At 37.6% G+C, this 23592-nt stretch overlaps 1 long non-coding RNA gene across 1 annotated transcript; it reads right to left on the bottom strand.

The window, feature by feature from the left end:
• Positions 1–691: 691 nt before the first annotated feature.
• On the bottom strand, positions 692–22391 carry LOC126249556 (uncharacterized). The gene is made up of 3 exons (XR_007545612.1): positions 22128–22391; positions 19478–19681; positions 692–1147 (listed from the first exon to the last, which is right to left on the bottom strand). It is a non-coding gene; the product is annotated as an uncharacterized LOC126249556 (long non-coding RNA).
• Between the last annotated feature and the right edge of the window lie 1201 nt (positions 22392–23592).

The raw sequence follows: 23592 nt of genomic DNA, 5'->3' as shown, positions 1-23592 counted from the left end.
TGTGTGTGTGCGTGTGCGTGTGCGAGCGCGTGTGCGAGCGCGCGCGAGTGTATACCCGTCCTTTTTTCCCCCTAAGGTAAGTCTTTCCGCTCCCGGGATTGGAATGACTCCTTACACTCTCCCTTAAAACCCCCATCCTTTCGTCTTTCCCTCTCCTTCCCTCTTTCCTGATGAGGCAACAGTTTGTTGCGAAAGCTTGAATTTTGTGTGTATGTTTGTGTTTCTTTGTGTGTCTATCGACCTGCCAGCACTTTCGTTTGGTAAGTCACATCATCTGTGTTTTTAGATATATTTTTCCCATGTGGAATGTTTCCCTCTATATATATCATATACAGGAAGGAAAGGAACTAAACAGAAATGTTAACTTATAATTTTTGAGATTAGGAAGGCTAATCAATCAGTCATAGAACACTGATCTATCAAGCAGAGAAAAATATGTATCTGCAAAATTCCCTAAATTCACTGACATTTCTTCTGTCCAGACTTCCATCCCTTCTTGTGCATGATGGATCTTTCTTGGGTTGTGCGCATTACGATGCACCTCATTTTCCACATCCTTTTCCTCCTCTTTGCTAGAAAAAGTAAACTATGGTTCTGGAACCATGCTGTTTGTGACACACCTGTGTCTCTTAATACTAGGTACGTCAGGCTCTTAACCTGTCTGGCGAGTACAAACTTATGAAACACTGACTTTGCATATGAAGCATTCTGCTTCTCAAAATGATATGAACTTTTAATTGAAGGATGGGTTACAAACAATACAATTCCAAACTGTTCTATGGAGAAAAACAGATTGTATATTAAAGTTGACTGTTCAATTAACAAATCTTCATTGCTTTCACTTTCACAATTATTTGTAACACAGTAACATGAGTTTTCTGGAAGTTACTACAATGTCCTTAAGTTCATGATAAGTTTTAAATCTCACTTCAGAGAATATAGTACATTTACAGACTGTCAGTTCATTATCCTGTTCTTTGGTCATATTGATATTAACTTTCCAACTGCCTCCACGACCAATGACCAAAAACTTCAGAACTACCACAGTTCACTATATGGCCAGCATTAATTTTGCATGCAAATTATTGTGAATCTTCTGCAAATTTTTGTCTTCCTTCCAGGTTTTAATTGGTCACCATGGTCACTCCTGGACATAAAAGTAAAAAATAAAATTAATATTGTTCCACAACATATAAATTACTTTCCTTGGCATATTAAACTATTTTATGCATTTTTTCTTAAAAGTCTTGGTCCTGAAATAAAGATTTTTAGAGTTTCATGAAAACTAGAATACAATGACAATGCTTTAGGACTGGTACAAACAGAACAATGCAAGTAGAATGAAGCAAACTGTTCATTCAAATGCTAAAAATTACTACATTCCACAATTAGTAGCAGAGACATAAATTGCTCACTATATTGTTGTAACCTAAGAAAAAAATAACCATGTTCAATGAAACAACAATTACTTCTACATCATTCCATTCACTCAAAAATACAGCAGATGATACAAAAGACAGTTACGAACAACAATATCAGCATTCATACTGACTGTGAAGTCAGCCAATAACTGCCTTTTAAGAGTAATTTGAACAGGGACTAGTGATATTGCATGTAAGGAGGAAAATGGTGAATAGCTGGAAACTTCCTCTGATGATTAAGTACACAGAACTATTAATTTTTTGTGGGCAAAAGTATCTCATGCACAGAGCTTCAAAATGGAATTTTGATGGTGTATGCAATATTTTGGCAGAAGACCAAAGCAATGCAAGACGGCCAAAAAGTGCCACTCACTATAAAGACACCAAGCCTGATTTAGAGCACAGAGGACAATTCACAGATAATGCACAGTGATTATTGAACACATTGTTGGGATTTACAGTGGAACTGTGCTTTCCATTGCCTGTGACCAATGACAAGTTTCACTGTATCTGCACCTGGTACATTCCTTACTCTTAGACTTGCGAATCCAGTGGAGAAACTTCTTTCCTCATTCTGCAGCGGACTGTACGCCATTATGGAAATTCCTGGCACATTACAACTGGGCCTCTAACATGGATTGTAGCATGGGTCCAGGTTTGTGTCCAATCCAGCACTCAGTTATATTGTTTAAAGATGTGTTTCAACTTCTCTAAATTTCCTTCACTGCTACACAGTGGAAAGTCAATTCAATATGGACAATGTTATGAGATTTTACCACTTCACCCTCAGAATGACGTGAACATAGATGGTACAGAGACATATCATTGTCTGTAAACTAAGATCTACCATCGGCAACTTTGAAAGAATGGCGGACACACAGTTACTGTTGACTGGTTGATATAGTGTGTACTCTAAAATACATATACCAATGAGTGCAGAAAATGTGAAAGAGATTAAAATGCATCAGTGAATATACATATATAAAAACTGAATATGTGGGGCTGTTCATAATAAATAATGAGTGAACCAGCTACTCTGACACTAAAATTTCCTCCTTGCCATTTCAGGAAAGAGCCTTAATATCACGTGGGATGTTAAAATTTGCTTCACACTCACCTCACCATTTTCTAAAGTAAATGACGTATCACCTGGCAATTATCATCTTACGTGTACAGTGAGAGGCAAACAGATTGCCCGACCCGAATAATTTAGAATCCGAGAACAGAGCATTGCACATGTCCAAGTTCAGAAGTGCCAGTGTTCACAACTCTAATGGTGTGTGGAGCTTCAGCTTGGTGTTTACATTGTCAGATAGAAGCAATAATAATGTCCCGATTCTTTGCAATTTAACGCATCGTACCATTTCTTTTGAAAATCATTATTCAAGCATGTAGAAACAGTTGAAATATAAGAACTCCACGTTAGTAGAATTGCTACAATGATGAGTGTTCCACATCTGTTTCAGTTGCTGAGTGGGTAGGCTGACAGTTTACGAACGTAAAGGACTAGTGTTCTAATCTAACTGGAGTCAAATGTATTTTTTTTTTATTTCGACCTGTGCAGGTAATATTTTAAACCTTAATTCACTACAAATTGTGCAGTTGTAGGCTTTTCTAGGTTCAATGTTCTTTCAAAAGATTCAATTTTATAATAGTTTACTCTTTAAACAAACAGACAAATGATCATAGTAAAAATATTGAAAATTGATGTATTTATTTGTAATTACTTCGACTGCCACCTGGTACCTCTATAGTTTTCAGCTAAGAGAAATGTATCAGCTGATTGGTATACATCATAGGTCTGCTTCGAAATGGCTGATGTGAATGTTTGCAAGTGAATAACTGCTTCCTTTGAAAACAGTGTTAGTGCATCAGACGCAGGACATCATTATGGTGTTGATGCTTCCACGGCAAGAAGATGGTTTAGACTATTTAGAGATAATGGTGAGGTAGCAAGACATCCAATACCTGGAAGACCTCTAGTCTCTAAATGGAGATGACGAAAAACCGGTGACTGTGACTCAGAATGCTCCTTTGTCACTCATCCGAGAACTAAGGAGAGCTTCACATTTCCTGGACTCGCCGAGGACTGCTCTCAGAAGATTAAAGGACCACGGAATCGGGTTCCGTCATGTCCTTATCAAGAAACTGTTGTCTGACTAACAATCTTTGCATAGACTAGCAATTGAGTTCCTGGGAAGATGTCAATTGGAGGAAAGTCATTTTCTCAGATGAATGCACAATAGAGTCCATGAGAAGAGGTACTGCTCTTGTTTACCGCACAGATGGGCAATGATATTATGTGCACTTAGTGGTCACACAGGCTAGAAGTGGACACAAAGATGTGAAATGTTGGGGCTGGACATCTTACATGGGTGCAGGAACCACCTCTGGAGCTCAACTTTGGTACCCCGAAGGACATCTCACTTACCAACATAATAATCACCCTCCATCACACACCAGCATTAGAATTCAGAGCTGGTTTCACTGGAGGGAGAATATTATTCAATGCCTTCCGTGGCCTCTAAAAATCACCTGATCTCAATCAAAACTTAAAAAGACTCTGCGGGACAATTGGCCAGATCCTCCTCCGGGAACAGTGAATGCCCTATGAGATTTGGTTCATTCTTCACGGGAGAGAAATGCCATGGATGACGACTTTTTCCATAGACTTGTCAATTCTATGCTTCAAAGGATCCAAGCTGTTCTTGATGCCAATGGAACGTGGACAAAATACTGAAGCTATACTTAGCTTACTCTTCATTTTATTTCATTTTCTGTAAAAGGCCTGCATAGTTAATAGGCCAACAATATTAATTTCAAAATACAAATCTATTGGCAGCTATATTATTTGTATTTTTATGGGAGATTAGATGAACATCACCCTACAAGGAAGATAATTTTTATTGTTATGGGAGGTCAGATAAATTTTACCTTCCAAGGAAGATTATGTTTAGACATCAAATTCACAAACCATAATTTGTTACTTACTGAAGAGAATTTTAAAAAAGATAAAAAATAAAATAAAATTTAATAACAAAAAGTAAATAAAGCACGAAACATTTGCAATGTGATAAAAAAATGGTGCAGTGAATTTGCTCTGGCACATTCTACAGCTACCAGAACAGTAAGTGGACACACTACCAAGGAGCTACCTACCTCTTCTTTTTAGCATAATGATAGAATAGGCCTACTGTAGTTGACGAACGAATATTTTACTGGAAACAACAGATACTGGAAGGCGTGTCCACTAGGTCATGTAAACTCTTCTTAAGGACTTCAAGAAATATGCTAATCAGCTGATATGTTTCTCTTAGCTGAAAACTAAAGACACACCAGGTGGCAACTGAAGTAATTACAAATAAATACATCCATTTCAATGTTTTTACTATGACCACTTGTCTGTTTGTTTAAAGACTAGACTATTATAAAACTGAATCTTTTGAAAGAATGTGGAACCTAGAAAAGCCAACAACTGCACTTTTTGTAGAGAATTAAGGTTTAAAATATTGCCTGCACAGGCATAAATAAAAAAAAATGATAGTTGACTCCAATTAGATTGGAATGCTTATCCTTTATGTTCATAACCTGTCAGCCTATCCACTCAACCACTGAAACAGATGTGAAACACTTGTCATAGTAATTCTACTGACATGTAGTTCTTATATTTCAACCATTTCTACATGCTTGAATAATGATTTTCAAAGGAAATGATACGATGAGCTAAACTGCAATAAATTTTGACATGCGCTGTATCCTAGCTATTGTACTGCTTCTATTCGACAATGTAAACACCAAGCTGAAGCTCCACAGACCACTAGAGTTGTGAACACTGGCACTTCTGAACTTGGAAATGTGCAATGCTCTGTTCTTTGACTAAATTATTCGGGCCGGGCAATCTTTTAGCCTCTCATTGTACACAGAAGATCTTTGACAGGGGATATGCCATTTAGCTTATGTATTGATGAGGCAAGTGTGAAGCAAATTTTAACATCCCAAGTGATATTAAGGCTCTTTCCTGAAATAACAAGGAGGAAATTTTTGTGTCAGTAGTTGGTTCACTTATTTATGACGAACAGCCACACACATATTCAATTTTTCTTCACTGATGCATTTTAATTTCTGTTTCACATTGTTTGCCTTCATTGGAGTATGTAGTTTAGAGTACTATATCATATTCATCTCTAATTGTTATATATAGGGTTGTTGAAGTTGTTGAGTGTCCCAAAAACAATAAATCAATCATTCAACAGTAACTACATGTCTGCCATTCTTTCAAAGTTGCAGATGGTAGATCTTACTTTACAGATAATGATGTGTTCAGATTTATAAAGGGTGCTGATACTGGGGAGGTTGATTCTTCTATTCACTGTTTATCACCTCATATATGAAAACATGTTTTGACTCATTCCACATCCATGACTATCATTCCACTTGGGATATGTGGAAGGTATACATTAGCACATTTGTTTTTCTTAGTAAATATTTATTGTGTACCATTGTTCCTCTGACAAGTTCTACGTTCTGGAGGATCTCCTCACTATAGAGCAATTGGAATGGAAAGGATATACAGGGTGTTACAAAAAGGTACGGCCAAACTTTCAGGAAACATTCCTCACACACAAAGAAAATATGTTATGTGGACATGTGTCCGGAAACGTTTAATTTCCATGTTAGAGCTCATTTTAGTTTCGTCAGTATGTACTGTACTTCCTCGATTCACCGCCATGATTTCATACGGTATACTCTACCTGTGCTGCTAGAACATGTGCCTTTACAAGTACGACACAAGTGGTTCATGCACGATGGAGCTCCTGCACATTTCAGTCAAAGTGTTTGTATGCTTCTCAACAACAGATTCGGTGGCCGATGGATTGGTAGAGGCGGACCAATTCCATGGCCTCCACGCTCTCCTGACCTCAACCCTCTTGACTTTCATTTACGGGGGCATTTGAAAGCTCTTGTCTACGCAACCCCGGTGCCAAATGTAGAGACTTCGTGCTCGTATTGTGGACCGCTGTGATACAATATGCCATTCTCCAGGGCTGCATCAGCGCATCAGGGATTCCATGCGTCGGAGGGTGGATGCATGTATCCTCGCTAACGGAGGACATTTTGAACATTTCCTGTAACAAAGTGTTTGAAGTCATGCTGGTACGTTCTGTTGCTGTGTGTTTCCATTCCATGATTAATGTGATTTGAAGAGAAGTAATAAAATGAGCTCTAACATGGAAAGTAAGCATTTCCGGACACGTGTCCACATAACATATTTTCTTTCTTTGTGTGTGAGGAATGTTTCCTGAAAGTTTGGCCGTACCTTTTTGTAACACCCTGTATAATCAGATCTGAGGGTGGACAAGGAGCTAATGGCACTTCTACCTCAAGGATCCAATAATCTTTCTGATTGTTCATCTTATTTTGATAAAGTCAGAATATGAACAGTCATGTAGGAAGCGTTGTTTTGAAGTTATATTTTTGACTGTGACACTACTTACAGCCTTGGCCATTGTTGGCTTGAACGAACAAAGTTTGTCACATTGTTACGTCATCTCACCTTGCTCGTAAGTAGGTTAATGCTTACTACCCTGTTGCAAACTTTCTCTGTGTTGTGCTGAATAGCTGTGGACGACCATTTTGGTCACTGCTTTGGGTGTCAGTTTCTGTCATCTTGGGTTATACGGTGTGTATATGTCAAGCAGATTCCTCTTTAACCTGGCATTTCCTTTTCAAAGTCCTATGTGGCAGTGGTGTTATTGTGATCTCAGAGGGGCATTGCTAGTGCATAAAATTTGAATAGTGCTTCTTAACAATCAGAATTAGCAGCTACCATACTGTCTCCAGGAATTCTGGTGTGTTGCAACTGTGTGTTTCCATCTGTCTCATTACTTTATTATTATACACCAGCCTAGTAGGAAGACATAGGAGTCAACAATACAGTGTGTTATTAGCTGAGTAGTGTGTTATTTATTTGGTGGTGTAAGAACCTCTTCCTGAGTTGTTTTAGTTAATGCAAAGAGTAACAATGCCACACCACTTTGAGCACAGTGTAAGACCTGCAGAGCAGGTAAGGGCAGGTGGTTTTAACAGGCAGAGGAAGTGAGAATTGACTGAGTCTAGTACACAGAACCAGAATGTAGGTCTCTGTTATCAATCATGCAATTCCATTATTACTCAACTTACAGCCACAGACAGCTTTTTCTAACTTATGCAAACAGCTTGTTTTTGACGTATTCCTCCTATCCAACCTAAATCGATGCACTGATTATTCATGAGTACACAGCCCAAGATGTTTCAAGGTAGTGCAGTTCTAAATTAATGCACTAAATAACAATGGATAAGGAGGTTTAATGCTGAAACATGATGTTTCTCGAAAGTGAGAGGACAGTGTGCAGTGGCCCGACATTATGCCATAGTGGCTCCTTTTCATTATTTTTAAACATTCATCAGCTTATTCATTACCTTTACTTTCTACATGCACTGTAAATGGATAGAGGTGGTGGTCTCCATGTCCTGGGCTATTTTCTCTCTAACATGAAAGCCCTATCTACACTGCAGGCTCTACCACTGGGGCACTTAAAGACACATAACGTGCGCAAGTGTCCACAACTTCAGATCTTTCAGCTGTGGAAACAACATGAATTTCACATAAAACATTAAATTCAGGAACCTCATTAGCACTTTATTAGTATAGTGTCCTCCATATGGAACTGTGGGAATTTACAGAGTCAGTGATAGTCATTACCTGTTGCAAAGCCATTGTGCAACCGTCTCATGAATCTGTACTGAGAAAGTTACACATCCGTTGTCAAACTTTATATTTTTACCACAACATATTTCAGAACTATGTTATCCCATTATACAGTGCCATAAAACAAGGAAACATCAATACACTGCAATACTATATGTGCTAACAACCACACAAAAATATTTACATCATCCTGTAGTATAACATACGTTAAAACTTGTATGCCATTAGGCACCGTCAAAAATAAAAACCCAGCAACTAACATGCATTGTCAAACATAAAACTCTTCTTAGATGATCTCATGCTGATGTGTTATACTCTCAAGGCGCAATTGTCAACTGTGGGCAACCATATGAAACTTCCTGGCAGATTAAAACTATAGACACATTGTCCAAGGTGTGACAGCAATGAAAGGGGCTGCCTGCTCACACATGCGCAGTTTGAGCTTAGGCTGCGACGCGTGGCTGGTGCGGACACCGTTACAACACTGCACCAGCGATCAGTGCGGTGTCGAAAGCCGTGCGACTGAGGTGTTCTACCTATTTTTGTCACATGGTGTCTACACAAAGAAAACTACAATGAGACACTCACAGAAAGTAATACCCAGTGAGTTAGTCTCTCAGCATCAGTGTCTTTAGATTTAAAGCATCGTAAGTACAAAGGCACTTTGTTCCAGCACAGTCAGTTGGAAAACTGCCATTTTATCGAAAATTCCTTTCCTTGTTCAAAAAGTTTTTCTGTTCAAGGAACTGGAAATAAATAGGGGAAAAAATAATGAAGCTAATATGTTTTTATTTTTAATAAGTCTATATTTCATGGTATTTAAGTGATATTTTCAAGAACATACGGAGAAATATTAGGGACTCATGTCGTAGAAATAGAAGAGAGAGAATGTGGAACACGACCAAATGTCTCATTGCAGCCAAAGAAACTGGTTCTGTATGATCATTAGGTTTTCCTCAGAAAAGTTCAACACAGAAGACAGTAAGTAAATTTCTTGATTTTAAGCATACTACTTTCCTCTGCCAGTAGTTTGTTTTTTCGGCTTCAGGAAAAATAAATTTGGACTGCTTAAGTGGTTGTAGGAAAAAGTAACAGCATTTCAGTCAATGTTTTATATGACATTATTAGACATCTTAATTATGAGTTTTCTGTTAAATTTCACTGCTGTAGCTCTAATAATGGAATGTTTTAGCATCTTGTGGATGGCATTAGAAATCCTGTTTCTTTTTATTAAAACTTTTCCTTTCTCAAAAACTGTTACTCCTACAGCTATGAAATTTTTACTGCTGTTTCATTACGACTTAAATATCATACAAATACTAACTACTCATTTCACCACCTCTCAAACAAAATTTTTCCCTGTTAAATTCAGTGGCAGAATCAATCAGCTTTGTTTTGTGATAACTCCCGATTGGCAACAGTTAAAGACTTATTTTGATTGCTGATCCATTATAAAAAGACAAGGACAAAAAAGATGTGTTGTCAGCATTCGTCTAAGTGTTGCTAATCGGTAGTAGTTGTGGAACAAAAGTGACCAATTTTGCCACTGAATTCACCAAGGAAAAATAACATTATTTTATCAATTTTGGTTGGAGGACACCATAGCTGTTTTCATAAATTAACTGTAGGATATACTGCACTCAGCCAGAAGTTTTATTTAAATGAATTTATTATATCATTACCAGTTTCAGATCCGAGCCCACTGTCAGGTGGTAGCACCGACTACTTTTACATTAGTGTCATCCTGAAAAGCCCTCCTTTTCATATTATAGGAGGGCTTTTCAGGACGACACAAATGTAAAAGAAGAAAACACTACCATCTGCCCATGTGCTCAGGCCCAAAACTAGTAATGGTATAATAAAATCATTTCGAGAAACTTGTGTCCGGTTTCTGTATTTCCTACAGTGTAATTAAAAAATAATCTTGTTTGAGAGGCAACCCGATCAGTAGGAATTTTTTCCCCATTTGCATTATTATTCTTTTGATAGCTAAGGTATAATAAAGCGGCATTTAAATTTTAATATCAGTAGAACTGGCAGTTTTATAGAAGGAAAACACTTTAGCCTGGAAACGAGATTTGTTTTGCTCTGTTTACAAAACGGAAAAACGTTAATCTCCAAAAGTATTAGAACTACAGCAGTGAAATTTTAACTACAAACTTGTGATTCAGATCTCTAATAACATAATTTAAAACATAGACTCAATTAGTGTTACTTAGGTGACATGACAATTCGACGAAATTTAGGTAGGTCCCTAAACTTTCTCCACACAGTGTATTGATACATTTGACAAACTAAAACAGGAAACACACACATGAAAAAAAGGTTTGCTTCACCTCAGTTCTGAGAGTTCTGGAACTTGTACATGAAATTGGAAGAGAGATCAACATAAACATCATTTCCATCCTTTTTATTGCATGTTGTACCATCAAACACTGAGACCTTCAGAGGTGGTGGTCGAGACTGCTATACACACCGGAACCTCTAATACCCAGTAGCACTTTCTCTTGCATTGATGCATGCCTGCATTCATCGTGGCATACTATCCACAAGTTCATCAAGGCACTGTTGGTCCAGATTGTCACACTCCTCAACGGCGATTCGGCGTAGATCCCTCAGAAGGGTTGGTAGGTCACGTCATCCATAAACAGCCCTTTTCAATCTATCCCAGGCATGTTCGATAGGGTTCATGTCTGGAGAACATGCTGGCCAATCTAGTCGAGCGATGTAATTATTCTGAAGGAAGTCATTCACAAGATGTGCACGATGTAGGTGCAAAATGTCGCCCATGAAGACGAATGCCTCGCCAATATGCTGCCAATGAGGTTGCACTATTGGTCGAAGGATGGCATTCATGTATTGTACAGCCGTTATGGCGACTTCCATGAACACCAGCAGTGTACGTCGGCCCCACATAATGCCACCCCATAACAGCAGGGAAGCTCCACCTACCTACACTCGCTGGACAGTGTGCCTAAGGTGTTCAGCTTGACAGGGTTGCCTCCAACCACATCTCCGACAATTGTCTGGTTGAAGGCATATGCGACAAGACACTCTTCAGCTGTACCCGCACTGCATGGTGTGCGAGTTGCAAAGATGGACCTCAGCATGGACATCTGGAGTGAAGTTGTGCTCATACAGCCTATTGCGCACAGTTTGAGTCATAACACAACGTCCTGTGGCTGCATGAAAAGCATTACTCAACATGGTGGTGTTACTGTCAGGGTTCCTCTGAGCCATAATCTGTAAGTAGCGGTTATCCATTGCAGTAGTAGCCCTTGGGCGGCCTGAGCAAGGTACGTCATCGACAGTTTTTGTGTGTCTGTATCTCCTCCATGTCCGAACAACATTGCTTTGGTTCACTCCGAGACGCCTGGACACTTCCCTTGTTGAGAGCCCTTCCTTGCACAAAGTAACAATGTGGATGCGATCGAACCACGGTATTGACTGTCTAGGCATGGTTGAACTACAGACGACATGAGCTGTGTACCTCCTTCCTGGTGGAATGACAAACTGATCGGCTGTTGGACCCCCTCCATGTAAAAGGCGCTGCTCATGCATGGTTGTTTACATCTTTGGACGGGTTTAGTGACATCTCTGAACAGTCAAAGGGACTGTGTCTGTAATACAATATCCACAGTGAACGTCTACCTTCAGGAGTTCTGGGAACCGGGGTGATGCAAAACTTTTGTTCATGTGTGTATTTTGTTGCAGATGTGTCTCCAATATTTGACTTTCAGTTAGAAGAAAAGACCGACAGTATTGTTTCAAACATTGTGACTGATTCAAGAGACAATATGGAAGTTGTATCCATATCACTGAACTGGAGAGAACCTGAAGTAAGAGATACAAGCACCATTAACTGTTTCAGATGGACATACAACTTCCGTGCAGATAGAGAAAGGTCTCTATCCCAGTGGCACAAGTTTACATAAGAGGAAAAAAAAAAGTGTGTTGAGGAGTTGGGGAGAAAGCATCCGCAGAATCGAAAATAAAATACCTAGAGGCACCTACTGAAAAATATATAAATTTATTTCTGCTGAGCATGGGTATGGCTATGAGAACACAAACTTCCACTATTTTTGTTGTGTCAAACAGGCATATGGAATTTAGGAATTAAGTAATGGATATAGAACTCAAAAATGAGAAGTATAAAAGTGTCAGAACAGACTGATATTTGACGATGGTTATCTTCAGGGCACGATGTACATCCTTTTAAAATAAAATTAAAGTGTTGTTTAATTTTTTACTACATTTTCAAAGTAGCTTAAAACAGCTTGCCATTTTAATGAATACAATTTATTTTAAGTTCTCTCTCTCTCTTCTTTGCTGTAACCCTGTCAATGGTGGGAGAGTGCATATGGGCTTTTATCACAGTCACTCAGTATTATGCACAAGTTATTACCTAAATGATATGCAAGAGTGTTAATAAACAGCTGTTTTCCAAACATTTCACTGTTTTCACTTTAAAGGAGACATGTGGCAGCATGTAGCAGTAAGCGGTTTAATTACCATCCATAAACATTTGTTCTGAATAATATAGCAGGTGATCAAAAAGTCAGTATAAATTTGAAAACTGAATAAATCATGGAATAATGTAGATAGAGAGGTACAAATTGACACACATGCTTGGAATGACATGGGGTTTTATTAGGGAAAAAAAAAAATTACAGACGTTCAAAAAATGTCTGACAGATGGTGCTTCATCTGATCAGAATAGCAATAATTAGCAAAACAAAGTAAGACAAAGCAAAGATGATGTCCTTTACAGGAAATGCTCAATATGTCCACCATCATTCCTCAACAATAGCTGTAGTGGAGGAATAATGTTGTGAACAGCACTGTAAAGCATGTCCAGAGTTAAGGTGAGGCATTGGCGTCAGATGTTGTCTTTCAGCATCCCTACAGATGTCAGTCAATCAGGATACACTTGCGACTTCAGGTAACCCCAAAGCCAATAATCGCACGGACTGAGGACTGGGAACCTGGGAGGCCAAGCATGACGAAAGTGGTGACTGAGCACACGATAATCACCAAACGACGTGCACGAGGGATCTTTCACGCCTCTAGCAATTTTTTTTTTTTTTTTTTTTTTTTTTTTTGTTTTTGTTCTAATAAAACCCCATGCCATTCCAAGCATGTGTGTCAATTTTTACCTCTCTATCTACATTATTCCGTGGTTTATTAAGTTTTCACATTTATATTAACTTTCTGATCACCCGGTATGTTCTATGATGTGTTAAAATTTTACGAGTTGTTAAACAATTAGAACTGTGACAAAGAAAAAAAATTATTTTACTAACTTTAGCCCAAAATTTGAGTATTACAGCAGAAAATCAGCATCACTGCGAGTTTTTCAGTTGAACTGACGGGTTTTTGTGAACAGAGTGCATTTTTTTCTGTAAGGCGCAAAACATGCACAAACTAATATAAAATAAAGTCTGAATTTAGTGTCATTTACAAGATGCCCATATATCAAAATGTTTTAACAACCTTCACTATCATGTGCCGCAAAAATAATATTAACCTTCATCTTCATTTTCTTTATCATCAAGTTGAGGGGCCATGATAATCTTATCTCATTTTCTTCTTGTAGTAAAATATCTACGTAGTCCTAAGGCTGATTAAATTCGACCGTGGTTCTTTCCATCCCATTGCTGCTGATGTCACAGCTGTGCCTGGGCCATTGGGAAAGAGTGGCAACTGAGCTAGCGCAGCCCATTTTGCTGTAGGAGGGGGTGCTGTCACAAGCTGCTGTCGCGCCAGGACATCACTACAGTGGGGACAGAAATGCCCCTCGGACACTTCTATCTTCTGATTTAGCACGCAGACACAGTGCTTCCTTCAAGCACAAAAAATCTACACTTCCTCTAAATTTGACAGCAGCCCCCATTTACCCTGAAAGTGCAATATCCTCATGTTGTCTGCAATTTTACCCAGCTGCCTTTAATTTAAAACTGAGTCTTCGGAGTATGATACACCAACACCAGATGTTCTAGGAACAGTTATATGTTTGACAATGCAAGTTTTCTGCTGTTTTTTTTCTTTTGATTGGGTCTAATTGCTAGCTGTAAGGCATGTTATACTGCAAGGTGATATGAATATTTTTTCTTTATACATTTGTCAATATGTGTAGTGCTGCTATATATTAGTTTGTTTCCTTGTTTTATAGTTCTGGACAATGGGATAAGGTAACCCTGAAACATGTTACAGTAAAAATATCATGTATGACAATTGCTGCATAATGTTCTCAGTACTGATAATGATTAACATTTACAGAAACTGACTTTTCATATGAAATGGAAAAGACAACACTTTTGGCCCGTACCAGGGGTACCCCTGGTCTTGAAACAGCAAACTGCAAGTTCTATAGTTTCCATGTCTGAGGATATGCAAAAGATAGAAAAGCTGCCTATAAACAGAGGCACTGGATAAGGCTTCTAACTGTGCGTGTTGTGCAGTTTTCAGAAATAGCAAACATTTAAGTTTTGGATGGGCAATCTGATACCATCTGGTGTTCAGTCCTAAGCCAAACATAGCTTACCTGATAACCTTCTTAGTAATGAAATAATCATTGAGCCATTCATAACTTCTATAATGGAATTTTTACAATTTTCCACATTGTTTCTTCCACATGTATATTATCCACATGTTACCTAAAATTATGTAATCTTCAGTGTATGTCTGTGGCTGCTTCTCTACCATACAGATCCCAATATCAATTATTAAATTTGCATCTATATCCCTCATTCATTTATTCTGATAATGCCTAACTTTGCAAATAATCATCTTATTCACTATAATTACTTGCACTACATTCACATCAGTATCATCAAACAGCAATGACCTAATTGCAATAGTTATAAGAAGACTGGAGGTAATTTTGTCTAATGAAAGCATCCTAATATATTTTTGATGTTACTTAACCGCATACAACAGCTAAGTCTTAATAGGAATCACTGGACTACACTGAATGAGGGTTCTTTTAATTGTGGGTCAGACATCATATTATTCAAATGTGAGTGTCCTAAGGGCTTGTTGTACTAGGATGATGAACGGTACAAGACAGAAGAAAGGAGGGAATACTTGGATAAAATGCCTTATTTATAACTAGACTTTAGGCACAGAGCACCTCAGATTCATGTAGAATAGTTAAGTAAATTTTATATGACATTTCTATCCCAGCATTTACTATACACCATTTAGCGAAACTGCGGAGAATATAAGTCTGTATAGCCAGCCAGGGATTGGAACCCCTATACTCCCATATATGAGTCCAGTACCTAAAACACTGCAACACATAAAAAAAAAAGTTTCTGATAAACTCAGTTAATGCAGACCTTAGGTTGCACATATAAACAGAGAACTTTAACAATCCAAAATACATATGGTTTTATCTGAAACCGCTGTTTACTGCATTTACAAAACATGCCAAGAGTCACATCTAAAAGCACACTGCATTACTTAGGCATTACTCGCCTGAAACAATGGGATGGAAGTTATTCATCTTTAGCACTTAGCTTGGCAAACACACAGACAGGAAATCTGCCATGGATCAGTTACGAGGGTAATGTCTCCACACTTATCTGAAAAGGAAACTGCATACAGTAGAAAAATATTTTAGCTATGTCCTTTGGTGGAAAGCATAAGCATCATCATCATCATCATCATCATCATCATCATCATCATCATCATCATCAACAACAACAACAAAAATATTCATCCTAATTGTAACAGAATACTTCAGCAAGAGCAGCCATCGCCTGGAGGGGGAACAGTGACCGTTAAAAATAAAAATGTTTAGCAGCCACAAGTCACATACAACTCTCCTTTATTTGACATGCTTCACCTGTCAGATGTGTCCATCTCCAGAAATTTAGCACCCACTGGCCACACAGATGTGGAGGTGTTACAATGTACTTGGTGCACAACACAATGATTCTACCTTATAGTGGTCAGACACAGTTATCGGAAGCTTGATGAAGGGTTATGCCTGTTCCAGAATTCGCACGCAGTCCAATATTGGGCCAATGTCAAATTCGTGTGCCCAACAAATCTGAATATGGCACAATTTGACCAGCCAGCCAAATGGAGAACCACAATGAGTTTTCTTTCAAACTCTGTAAGATGCTGATAACATTGTCTCACACAAGTGTGCAGCATCTCTGTGCAGTTCAAAGTGATCACTCGACATCTGATGCTGTTCAGACCACATATACCCTACTAGAACAGGTAATAACGCTGAACACAAAAAACACTAACACACTCTGGTAACTGTTGTATCACAGATAATTGCAAATTTAATTATTTTCATATCTGTGGATGATGTGTTCGTGTATGAAATTACATCGACATCCAATGGTCTTCAGGGGGATTCACTTTTTTGTCATATAGAGTGACTGATAAACTTTTGAAGATGATCAGATCTGATGAGCGAAACATGTCAAAGGAAAATCATATGCAACTTGAGGCTACTAAACAATTTTATTTACAACACTTCAGGCTTTGTTATAATTTTTAAATTAATAAACTATTCATGGTTAATCCACATCTGGCTAATCCAGATCTTGAAATAAATGAAAAATAGTGGAATTTCATTGGAAGAAGTGGAGTGGGGCAACTACTGATGCCAATTCCGGCTGGAGCAACAGAACTTACAAACAAGATGAAGCAACATCTAACACCACCACATGAAAGTCAAACAATGTTTTACACATGAAATACTTTTGTATTCCAACATTTCTGTGCCATAATAATAAGCTAAATTAAGTAATTACCAAGACAGAAAAACCACGAAAATTATAATCGTGTGTTTCATTATTCAATCCATTGAGCAACATTCTAACAATACCACAAATTATGTCGTTTCAGTCTAAACAATATATGGAGAAGTATCATGGTGTCATTGGTAAACTGCTATAATACCATTTTAGTTTTGTATCACCATGAATGTCAGATATATTTACTTAAATGAGTATTTGACACACCCTCTGGCCAATAAAAGTGCTAACTTGTCATCTGATTGTAACTGCTGAATTAGCACAATGAGAAACTTTTATTTTGTCAGCATATTTTTGGTTACAGTATATTAATCCAAATTCACGATATGAAATTGCAAGTTCATATTTTAGGAGTGACCTGGAAAATTTTTCACTGCCTCCAAATATGAACTCAAAGATACTGGTCATGCATCTTTTCCTTCTCATTTACTATGTTTACCTTTCCAGCATGTCATTAAGTGGCTCTCAAGCTGGAAACTATGAAAACACATACACATTTCTTTTGTAACCCATTATCCTTAAATCAAAATGACATATTACAACAGTAACTGCAAACTACATTTTAGAAACATGAAGGGTATCATTCACACGCTGATTAAGATCTGGATTCTACAGAGGACAGGTGTAGGGAGGACTCGTCACAGAAATGTGTTTCTGGAAGCTTATGTCCGTAATGCAATATAACAAGGTACCCTGAAAATAGAATTTAGTAACTCTGCATTAGTAACCCCTGATAATGATGGAATTCTTCATTGTTAACCGAAATTTCATTTACAACTTAATTTTAATACTGGTATCAGCATATTTTGATTCGGTGGCGACCCATTTCAGACATGCCACACGGAAAATATTTAATACATCATATGATACCAGATTAAGAGAATTCTTTATTAAATATTTTTAGTCCCACTTGCCAACAAGATGACCCAATATGAAGTGTCAGCTTCAACAAGGGTGGAGTAATTGTTTACTGTACTGAAGGGACTGACACTGACACAGGCTTTTACTCAGTGCAGTCGTAGAAAGTCATATTTGAGTGTTTTAAGCATACTCTGCATTCCATTATCACATTATTATTATACCTTCCACAATTTTTAGTGCACATGAAGTGCTGAAGCTAAAAACTGCATATAAAATTTGATGGTTTCTTTGCACTTTTGTCAATTATGCACAGTGTTACAACCGTGCAATATTTTCTTTCTTTGAATTTAGAAGTAGCAGCATATCTTTGACATGCAACAGTAGAATTATAAAGGAATATAATTAACAGTAGTGAACTTTACTATTTGGGCAAAGTTTAACTTTTATAGTGAATATGTAGCTGAACAACACTGCCAATAATGGGAGCACACTTGCATTCTACTGTAAAAGATAAAAATGAGCATTACAATTCACAAATAACACACATGACTCCTACATAATTGAGGAAGCTTCTTGATTCAATAACTTGTACACTCATGGCTCAAATGCACACACAAATTCAGCCATAATTTGACATCAATGAAACACAGCCACTCTTTCAACCACCTAACCAGGTCCTTTTTTGTGGCCTACAACAACATAACCAAAACTATAGCATAGTTTAAAAGATGTACTGTTGAGGGGTCAGAAATGGGTTCCTGTATGAGAATTATTTCAATTTACTTCATTTTTCACTAGTAACAGCTGAAAGTTTTTTTTGTGCAAACAAAACTGAAAAAGTTTCACTACAGTTTTGAACATGTTCAGAGCCCAGCAATAATGTATCTCCGAACAAGGAAAAAAAAAAAAAACAAAAAACAAAAACCAGTCAAGATCAAACAGTAAATGCATCAACTTGTCCATTTCTCTTTTGAAATTTTGTAACCCACCTATCCGATTAAGGGATTTAACACTCCATGCTCCGAATGGTAAAATTCCAGTTTTGGTTTTCCTGATGACCACATCATCCTAGTTAGTTCCTACCAGGATATCTGAATGGGGAACTACATAACCTTCAGAATATTTTGCTCAGGAGGATGCAATCATCAATTAGCAATACAGTAGAGCTGCATGTCCTCATGGAACTGTAACGCTAAAGGCTCATCTTGCTTTTTGCCATTCACAGCATCAAAACATCAAGTCCATATTGGCAGGTGTTTCAAGGCCAATCAGTCTGTAATCCAAACTGTTGCCCCTGCAATTACTGGAAAGGCTGCTGCCCTCTTCAGGAACCACTTGTTTATCTTGTCTCTTCACAGATACCCCTCCATTGTGGTCACACCTACAGTACAGCTATCTGCATTATTGTATCATTGACGCACCCAAGCCACCCCACTTTTGGCAAGGTCCATGGTTCATCGGGGGTGGTAATCATTATATTGTTTGACATTGTGTGAAATGAAAATAAGTTCACATTCATTAAATTCACTGAAAACATAAGAAAATGACAAACCAAATCCAACAAGATGCAACATTTAAAAAATATTTTTAGTGTGCTCAAATATGATACCCATTTTCATAGTAGGAAACAGTTACACACTTGCTCACTGAAACAACACTATACTTACATAAACATTCCAACTTCCATTTTGGAGTAAAGATCTATTTGAACATTTCATCCAAAATTGCACACATTTTTTACTTTCATTGACATTTTGGCTGCTTATTAAGTTACATCTAGCACTCTTCTAGAGGAGTAAATGGATGTTTTAGACTGCATTTCATGCCCAATCTTGTGTATTGCCAGCAACATAGCAACACAAGTGTCAGCCCTGAAACAAATAGAGCAAGCATGCTTAATATGACTAATACCTCATAATACAGAAAAAATTGTGTTATATAAATTAGACTTTGATGTGTATTTTTCATCATGTAAGAACCATTGCATGACTCCATCATTAGTCAGTTCTATTAACACGGACGTATTTAGCCCTCATATTTGGTTCCATGATTGTGAACATTTATCACATAATAGGTGGCTGTCATATGTACCCAGTTGCTTTAACATCTTCAATTACTATCAATTCAGGAGTATGGGCACTCCCAACTTCGAATTGTATGTTTACATGACCAATTAACATACAATGGAGGCAAACCTGTGATCTCCACCTCACATTTCCCTATGACACCTCATGCAGGCTACATCACTTTTACAAGCCAAGAGAGTAAGGTCCAAATTCTAGCATTTCTTTCAGTCAAATGAAGCCTCACATAAGGTAATGTGATAATGCAATACTGAACAGTAACAGACAGCAATATTATTCATCATGCTGTTGACCATTTACATTATACCATGAATTCCTATGATTTTCTTGTTACCATTCCAAGTGTTGGGCTGCTTCTATTAAAGTGCTGAGTGCAGGTAAACATTTACTGTGTAATCTCTAAAGTTGTTATTATTCATGAAGTTCGTCTATTGACGAACAACTGAAGTTTCAACATGAAGAATGCCATTTTTCAGTTACTTAATGGATTCCACTGAAAGAGACAAAGTCAGTAGGATCTTGCTTATATGGAAAGTAAGGCCTTTCAAATGATCATTCAAGTTCTCTTCCTATGAACATGCACTTTATTAATGAGAATTCAGTTACAATATATTGCACTCATGATTATTATGTTTATTTTAATTATGGGAGTCACAGTCTGATGTTTTGTTATTTTAATTTTTTCTCAGGAGGGTTTGAATATATTACGATGTAATCTATGACCACGTACCCTTTACAGCAACGTTCAGCTCTTTACTCCTTTCAATATTTATAAAAATAATTGTAATCTTTTCCTGCTCAGACAATTTGTTCAAGGTGGCAAAGCCAATGATTGTGAACAATATAAAGATTATTGAAAAGACTGAACTATTGGCATATCCTGAAGTCTAAATACATCATTTTCACTCCATACTGAACACTTTTGTTTGTAATTATCTAAAACTACAAAGTAAATTCAGAAACATTGAATTTTGTAACAAACTTTCTCCATTATCTCAGTGTATATTAAGTATAGTAATACTTGAGTCACACAGCAACTACAAAACATTCAACAGTGTCTCATGACTTAACTCTCGCCAAGGATGCTGACAAGTACATCCAATATCTAGCATAGTTGAACCAGATGAATAGCACTACATTTTATCTTTGTCTAGCCAATTTAGAAAGCCACATTTGTACATGTAGAGGAATCCATCCCTTAAAATACTTCTTCCAGAGCTCTTACTAGGGATGTCTACATCACACACGAAAAGCATCCACATGAGAAAAAGCCATAGTTTATCAACTTCATAGTAGATCAACCTAAACAATACAGCTTGCTCCTAATTTATACAGAATGTCTACTTCCGTAAATAGAAATCAACCCACTTAATTTTTCTGACATCAACTTTAACAATAACAATAGTTCTTTATGACAAATTATTTCAGGTTTTAACTGAATGTTTAGAACATTCTTCCTGCACCAAGATGATATTTTAATACAGGCCTGGACAATACTGACTACTCATATACTTTGTAGTCAGAAATTAAATTTATCTCCAGCAGTCCACTTAAAAAAAAAAATAAATAAATAAAATTAGGCTATGATCTAGGCTAATAAAGCCATCTAGTGTTCACCCTTAAACAGACGGAAATTACAGAAAATTCCCGAACAGACATCTGAATCTGTTTGTACTCTATCATTGACATTAAGATGTATCAACTTAGACACAGCTGGGGCGTTCACATTGTTAGGAGGCAAGGTACATGAAATGGAAGAGGAAAGAAGATTTGTGTTCAACTTTTTACTGGCAACAACGTTAGGGATGGTACTGTCATTGTCCTTCCTAAAGCAGCAATACCAGAATTTGAACAACTAGATAAACTGCAACTATAATTCTCGCGAATAAATTATCTGCCTTTTCAACGACCTTTTCCTCGTCCATTACTTATAATTTGGTGAAGTAAACATTATTAAATCAATAATACGTCAATCTCAGTGTGTAACCTGCCAACAAATATCTAATAATGTGTAAATACCAAGCTCGTGAGTGCAGTTAATTCAACACATCCTATAGCTAACTAAAATCCTAAACCACTGAAACCATGTATCTCACACAAATTAATGACGAGTCTGCAAACTGTTTTTTAACCCGACAAGAAAAGTACCGTGGCGAAATATTGTATGTAGTGATGAATGTTACTGTACAGTATTAAATACATTTAAAGAAAAGCAAGCAAATTTATTTTGTACCTCTTTGTCCACGGTGTTTGTAGATTCTTTTTGCTGATGAAAGTCATCGAAAACATGTAACAGCGGATAACCGAACCATATACGTTTGTATTCAATGTCTGCCTCACTGTCAGGGACTGTCAGATCTTGCCTCTTTGGCTGTTTCCCATTTTCGCTTCTCCCGGCAGTGTTCGATAACTGCGGGTGACGTCAAAATGACGTCACAGTTTCACAAAGTCTTGTGAACTGCTGATCACCACAACATGGATACTTCTCGCTTCACAAGAATTCCCGTAAACGTGACGTCATTTCGAAGTCGCGCAATATCGACGACCATATGATCGGCTATCGACTTTGTGACAAGGAAGAATATGTATTATTACTGCTCCTCCATTCGCTCGTAGCAATTTAAGCTGTCCTCTTAGGTTCCTGCCTAACCACTCACTCTGTAGTCGCTACATATTCGGAAATAAAGAGAGAAATAATTGTGAGAGAAAAAAAAAACAAATTTTACTGCAGCTCATTTTGGAGTCGCTACATATTCGGAAATAAAGAGAGAAATAATTGTGAGAGAAAAAAAAAAAACAAATTTTACTGCAGCTCATTTTAGCCGCAGCATTTAAAACCGTACTCTTAGGTTCCTCCCGAACTACACCCTCGGGGAATGCCACACATTCGCAAATAAACAGCAAAATATTTGTGACAAAGACGAATATGAATTTTAATGCTCCTCGTTTCACTCGCAGCAACTGAAAATGTCCTCTTGTAGTGCGTTTAAAATTAGTTGCGACTTTGACAGTTCAGTACGGAGCGAGTGGATGGAAACGTAGGGCCAGCGTGCGCTGAACACGTCAACAGGCGACGGAAATGCCAGGCCTACTCGGCGCGTAACCTGTGAGCCGCGAAAGTTGGCCGACCAGTAGTTTCCTCGAACGATTTTAAAGGAACTATGCAATAATAAACTCTGAGACTCGCGCATCTTATAGCATCATTCTTTAGCTTGATGGTGAATTACCTATCATTACGTTAATAGTCATAGTTATTGAGATATTTCGATATTAGCTAAATTACTGCCAGAAATTCTTAAAGTTTGCTGTGAAAAATAGAGGCCGCTATGAATTTGCGTTTGGTGTGTGTTAGGTCATATGTTGCTGCATATGAAATTTAGATACTATATTAAATTATTCTTCAAACCTAGATGGATATCGCCTGTGTGTCTCCAATGTCAAAATAATGGAATGTATATAAAGGGCTCCGTCATGAACGCACTCGCCAGTGAAAAACCAAGAATGAAATATTCATAAATCTCCTGTAACTGATAAACGGTCTGAGATATCGAAACAAGATATTGGCAAAAGATAGCACGCAAAGTGAAGAGTATTTCGTCATATGATTAATACGCGAAACTTCCATATCTACCGCGATATTCAAGCAACTACAAATGTTCAAATGGCTCTAAGCACTATGGGACTTAACATCTGAGGTC

Source organism: Schistocerca nitens, chromosome 3, assembly GCF_023898315.1.
Source record: "Schistocerca nitens isolate TAMUIC-IGC-003100 chromosome 3, iqSchNite1.1, whole genome shotgun sequence".
Taxonomy (NCBI): domain Eukaryota; kingdom Metazoa; phylum Arthropoda; class Insecta; order Orthoptera; family Acrididae; genus Schistocerca; species Schistocerca nitens.
The sequence above is the reverse complement of the archived record's forward strand: the minus strand, read 5'-3'. Positions and strand labels throughout refer to the sequence as shown.